Source organism: Odontesthes bonariensis, chromosome 13, assembly GCF_027942865.1.
Source record: "Odontesthes bonariensis isolate fOdoBon6 chromosome 13, fOdoBon6.hap1, whole genome shotgun sequence".
NCBI lineage: Eukaryota > Metazoa > Chordata > Actinopteri > Atheriniformes > Atherinopsidae > Odontesthes > Odontesthes bonariensis.
Genome location: NC_134518.1, coordinates 37,263,474 through 37,270,094, shown reverse-complemented (window position 1 = coordinate 37,270,094; position 6,621 = coordinate 37,263,474).

The following is a 6,621-nucleotide window of genomic DNA, read 5'->3' as shown; positions in this document are numbered from 1 at the left end:
ATTTCCCGCAAGGGATTAATAAAGTAATTCTGATTCTGATTTATAATTATTATTTAATATTATTTATTAATTTATAAAAATGTATTAAATTATAAATAAATAGTAAATAATTTATTATTTACAAATCTTTTATATTTTAAATTTTAATTTTAAATCCAAGCTGAAGACCGTTCTATTTAGCTGTGCATATGACACCTGAAAGTATTTTATCTGCACTCTTCACTTTTAAATTAATTAATTAATAAATGATTATTTTTAATGGATTTTTTATTTTTCATTCTTTTTTTTAATGATTTTATTGCCTTCTTGTGATTTTATGTAGCTGTAAAGCACTTTGAATTACCTTCTGTACGAATTGTGCTCTATAAATAAAATTGCCTTGCCTTATTAAATAATAAATTAAATTCGTTTCACTGTGTGATGTGTAGACCTGTGTAGGCGCGGCTGTCGGCAGCAGGCAGTGATACGGAGGGAGAGAAAATAGGGCCAAGAGATTGTGAGGTCTGACTTTTTCCTGGAGAACCATTTTGTGATGCAAATGTATTACTCTGTTGAACGCATATTGTTTTGAGAAGCAAAACGCTTTATTTTTTAAACCCCAGCCAACTAGCCGGACTACCTTCATCAACACCAAAACGAGGCTGGAACTCTGCTCACAGGACGCAGCAGGGGGTAAGAAGATGTTCAGAAATGATGCTGCTGATATGGGATGTTACACAGCTTCATGTCAGAAGAGGCGAACTGTCCCTTTAAGGTCACCCCAGCTGCTCGCTGTCAGGTTAGGATCTCAGAAGGTCCTCACAGGGGCCAGAGGAAGCTGCCCTCTGACCTTTGACCTCTGTGCTGACAGCAGCAGGACCCCACATGCCTGGAAACCCAGTCTGGGCCTGAAACTGTCCTGATGAGAGTCAGCTGTTCCAGCCTCACAACTAAAGGAGCTCAATCTGTTGGTTTACTTTTTATTCTCATCTTCATTTGGTTTGAGCCACTGGAAACAACATTTACTCCACAGAGCGGAGGTGGAGGAAATGTTGCTTTCTGGGGGACTGACTCAGGAAAAGTGATGGAACAGAGTGCTCCATCATTCATTTAATAGCTACAACGGGTCATGGTGCTGGTTGTCCACGGTGGGTCCTCACAGCACAAGCACAGCTCGTCAAAATTTGTAGGATTGTCTGACATTTTTCAGCTTTTATTTGATAATTTTTATCTTTTCTGACATTTTTCATCTTTTCTGACCCTTTTATATCAGAAAATCTTTTCAGCTTCTCTGATATTTTCTTTTCTTGATATGAAAAATATCAGAAAAGATGAAAAATGTCAAATAAAAGCTGAAAAATATCAAATAAGAGGTGCTGGCAGCAATGCTGGAGTCCCGCGTCAGCCTCTGACTGTAATCAGGTTAAACGGCTGAGTTTAGTAGAAATGGTTGGACGTGACACCATACATCATACAGCAGAGGCTGTAGAATGGCTGACTGGTCTGTAAACATATGAATCATATAAGTTAATGTTTCAGGGCGATGGGAGGACACTCCTCTTCCTCCGAACGGGATCCCACGTTGATAACATCATTTTACACTTTGTGGAAATTCACCAGAAAACAAACCAGTGAGTCACGAGGAGCGGCCTTTACTTTCTGCATCACCAGCATTTACATTTTCACACATTTATTCCTCATTTTAATCTGAAAACAGGCTGAAGTTAAACCCCAACACGTCACAGGAGTTTCTTTTTCTACTAAATGCACATTTAGGCTGGATTTATCTGAGAATCTGAACTGATCCTGACTCACATGGACGCTTATTCTTTCCTTTATTTGCTGCATTTCGCTTTCTGTTCCAGTTCCACTGATAAAAAACACAATTTCTTCAATAACCTCTAATCTTTAACAACAGAATAAAACACCTTTTATCACCTAATGTTCCCTGGAAAGGTTTTTCACCACTTCTTAAAGTCCAGAGACGGACTCTGTGCAGGAGCTATTTGGAAAGCTAGTTTTTGGTTTTTTGGTTCTCGTTGTAAATTTAATTTGCTAATTATGAGTAACTTTATTTAGATTAGATCTTTTGCTAATATTCTTTATTTATTTGTTTAGGATATTTTGTTAATTGGGTCACACTGGGCACCTGGAGTCCCAGCATGCACCTGGGTGGGCCGATGGTTTTTTACCAGGGAAAAGGAGAGAGCAGCAGGTTTTCTTTCTTCTTTTGTTTGTTTTATTGTTTTGAAATGAAGGCTGCTTCCACAGAGAAGGATGTAAAAGGATGCCCACTGTGTGAGGACTGCTGTGACCTTAAAGGGACAGTTCGCCTCTTTAAAGGGACAGTTCGCCTCTTTAAAGAGACAGTTCGCCTCTTCTGACATGAAGCTGTATGACATCCCATGTCAGCAACATCATTTCTGAACATCTTCTTACCCCCTGCTGCGTCCTGTGAGCAGAGTTCCAGCCTCGTTTTGGTGTTGATGAAGGTAGTCCGGCTAGTTGGCTGGGGTTTAAAAAATAAAGCCTTTTGCTTCTCAGAATAATATGCGTTCAACAGAGTAATACATTTGCATCACAAAATTTTGTTTTGTTCCCTTTCCTTCCCTTTCCTTTCCTTTCCTTTCCTTTCCTTTCCTTTCCTTTCCTTTCCTTTCCTTTCCTTTCCTTTCCTTTCCTTCCCTTTCCTTCCCTTTCCTTTCCTTTCCTTTCCTTTCCTTTCCTTTCCTTTCCTTTCCTTTCCTTTCCTTTGCCTGCTGTGCAGACCGAGCAGCAAACAGCGTAACAGGCGCGGCTGTCTGCAGGCGGCAGCAGGCAGTGATACGAAGGGAGAGAAAATAGGACCAAGAGATTGTGAGCTCTGACTTTTTCCTGGAGAACCATTTTGTGATGCAAATGTATTACTCTGTTGAACGCATATTGTTCTGAGAAGCAAAACGCTTTATTTTTTAAACCCCAGCCAACTAGCCGGACTACCTTCATCAACACCAAAACGAGGCTGGAACTCTGCTCACAGGACGCAGCAGGGGGTAAGAAGATGTTCAGAAATGATGCTGCTGATATGGGATGTTACACAGCTTCCCTTTAACTTAATGCAACTTTCTTGTTGTGGTTCAGTTTAGGGGAGCTGGATATCAGATAGAACATCCTCCTAACTCTCAGCTCAGCAGGAAGCTCAGAGGAGCTGGTTTCATGTCAGATGATCCTCATGCTGATGAGTTAATTCACCAACACGATGCAGGAAAGTTAAACTCTGCGGGGTTATAAATACTCGCCGCTGCCAGACGTCCTGCTCGGAGGCGGCGAGCGTCTGTTGGTTTGCGTCTCTTATTTTTGTGTCTCACATTTCAGCGGCTGGCGCTCTGCACCCAATTTGGTGGCCGGTGTGAACGAGGTCAGGCGTGACCAGGAGACGGTCTCAGGTGTCCCATCAGCGAGTAAAAGACTGAGATTTGTTTTTAAATCTCAGCAGAAGAGTCTCTGTGAACGGTTCAGCGAACGTGAAGTGAAGGAGCGTTTTTAATCTGAGTGAAGCAGCAGGAGCCAGAGAGCAAAGGAAAAATGTGTTTTCAGGTTGAAAAGCTCAACAGAAACTATTCAAACTATATCTAACAGTTACTTCTGTGCTTTTTTTCTCGGGTTTATGAAGCGTACAAAGTCCTGACAAACGCGCACGTGAGAATAATAAACACTACCTCGTACACTAAATCTCTTCAAAACATATTGTCTGTGTGTGGCTTTGACCCCGTGTGGGTTCATGCATGTAGGGTGCGTCACGAGGGTGAGTGCTGATTGGCTGCGAGCTGCAGGTGCGACTGATAAGGTCGTCTGCTTGGGTTTACCGTCTCAGTAAAGAGGTCAGTGACACACTGGGTTTATGCCATGTGCAGAGCTGCGTCAGTCTGACGGAGGCAAAGAAATGTCCCCATGCTGCAGTCAGAAGGTTTATTTCATTTCTGAGATGACGTGGATAAGGAGACCAAATGTGATAACCAGGTGGTGATAAAATAAAGTTACAGGGCATGTGAAATGTGAGAGGAAAATAAGATATATTCAGATTAATTTGATCAAAATTCAGAAATGCAGCGACAAACACTGAAAAATCATTTAAATCATTTAAATATGAAAGCTGAAAGAAAGCTGAAAAATGTCATAAAAGCTGAAAAATGTCAAATAAATGCTGAAAGGCAGCTTAAACGCAGCTGAAAACAGCTGAAAACGCAGCTGATAACGCAGCTGAAATGCAGCTGAAAACAGCTGAAAACACAGCTGAAACGCAGCCGAAAACAGCTGAAAACGCAGCTGAAAACGCAGCTGAAACGCAGCGGAAACGCAGCCGAAAACAGCTGAAAACGCAGCTGAAACGCAGCTGAAATGCAGCTGAAACGCAGCTGAAACGCAGCTGAAAACGCAGCTGAAACGCAGCTGAAAACAGCTGAAACGCAGCTGAAACGCAGCTGAAAACGCAGCTGAAAACAGCTGAAAACAGCTGAAAAGCAGCTGAAAATGCAGCTGAAAACAGCTGAAAACGCAGCTGAAACGCAGCTGAAACGCAGCTGAAAAGCAGCTGAAACGCAGCTGAAAATGCAGCTGAAACGCAGCTGAAACGCAGCTGAAACGCAGCTGAAACGCAGCTGAAAACGCAGCTAAAACGCAGCTGAAAACAGCTGAAAACGCAGCTGAAACGCAGCTGAAAACGCAGCTGAAAACGCAGCTGATAACACAGCTGAAAACAGCTGAAAACAGCTGAAAAGCAGCTGAAAATGCAGCTGAAAACAGCTGAAAACGCAGCTGAAACGCAGCTGAAATGCAGCTGAAAATGCAGCTGAAACGCAGCTGAAACGCAGCTGAAACGCAGCTGAAACCCAGCTGAAACGCAGCTGAAACGCAGCTGAAACGCAGCTGAAACCCAGCTGAAAACGCAGCTGAAGCGCAGCTGAAAACAGCTGAAAACACAGCTGAAAATGCAGCTGAAAACAGCTGAAAACGCAGCTGAAACGCAGCTGAAAATGCAGCTGAAAACAGCTGAAAACGCAGCTGAAACGCAGCTGAAAATGCAGCTGAAAACAGCTGAAAACGCAGCTGAAACGCAGCTGAAAAGCAGCTGAAACGCAGCTGAAAATGCAGCTGAAACGCAGCTGAAACGCAGCTGAAAACGCAGCTGAAACGCAGCTGAAACGCAGCTGAAAATGCAGCTGAAAAAAAGCTGAAAACGCAGCTGAAACGCAGCTGAAAACAGCTGAAAACACAGCTGAAAATGCAGCTGAAAACAGCTGAAAACGCAGCTGAAACGCAGCTGAAACGCAGCTGAAAACGCAGCTGAAAATGCAGCTGAAAACAGCTGAAAACGCAGCTGAAACGGAGCTGAAAATGCAGCTGAAAACAGCTGAAAACGCAGCTGAAACGCAGCTGAAAATGCAGCTGAAAACAGCTGAAAACGCAGCTGAAACGCAGCTGAAAAGCAGCTGAAACGCAGCTGAAAATGCAGCTGAAACGCAGCTGAAACGCAGCTGAAACCCAGCTGAAAACGCAGCTGAAAACGCAGCTGAAACGCAGCTGAAATGCAGCTGAAACGCAGCTGAAACGTAGCTGAAAACGCAGCTGAAACGCAGCTGAAAACAGCTGAAAACGCAGCTGAAACGCAGCTGAAAACGCAGCTGAAAACAGCTGAAAACAGCTGAAAAGCAGCTGAAAATGCAGCTGAAAACAGCTGAAAACGCAGCTGAAACGCAGCTGAAACGCAGCTGAAAAGCAGCTGAAACGCAGCTGAAAACGCAGCTGAAACGCAGCTGAAAACAGCTGAAAACGCAGCTGAAACGCAGCTGAAACGCAGCTGAAAACGCAGCTGATAACACAGCTGAAAACAGCTGAAAACAGCTGAAAAGCAGCTGAAAATGCAGCTGAAAACAGCTGAAAACGCAGCTGAAACGCAGCTGAAACGCAGCTGAAAACGCAGCTGAAACGCAGCTGAAACGTAGCTGAAACCCAGCTGAAAACGCAGCTGAAGCGCAGCTGAAAACAGCTGAAAACACAGCTGAAAATGCAGCTGAAAACAGCTGAAAACGCAGCTGAAACGCAGCTGAAAATGCAGCTGAAAACAGCTGAAAACGCAGCTGAAACACAGCTGAAAATGCAGCTGAAAACAGCTGAAAACGCAGCTGAAACGCAGCTGAAAAGCAGCTGAAACGCAGCTGAAAATGCAGCTGAAACGCAGCTGAAACGCAGCTGAAAACGCAGCTGAAACGCAGCTGAAACGCAGCTGAAAACGCAGCTGAAAATGCAGCTGAAAACAGCTGAAAACGCAGCTGAAACGCAGCTGAAAATGCAGCTGAAAACGCAGCTGAAAATGCAGCTGAAAACAGCTGAAAACGCAGCTGAAACGCAGCTGAAACGCAGCTGAAAACGCAGCTGAAAATGCAGCTGAAAACAGCTGAAAACGCAGCTGAAACGCAGCTGAAAATGCAGCTGAAAACAGCTGAAAACGCAGCTGAAACGCAGCTGAAAATGCAGCTGAAAACAGCTGAAAACGCAGCTGAAACGCAGCTGAAAAGCAGCTGAAACGCAGCTGAAAATGCAGCTGAAACGCAGCTGAAACGCAGCTGAAACGCAGCTGAAAACGCAGCTGAAAATGCAGCTGAA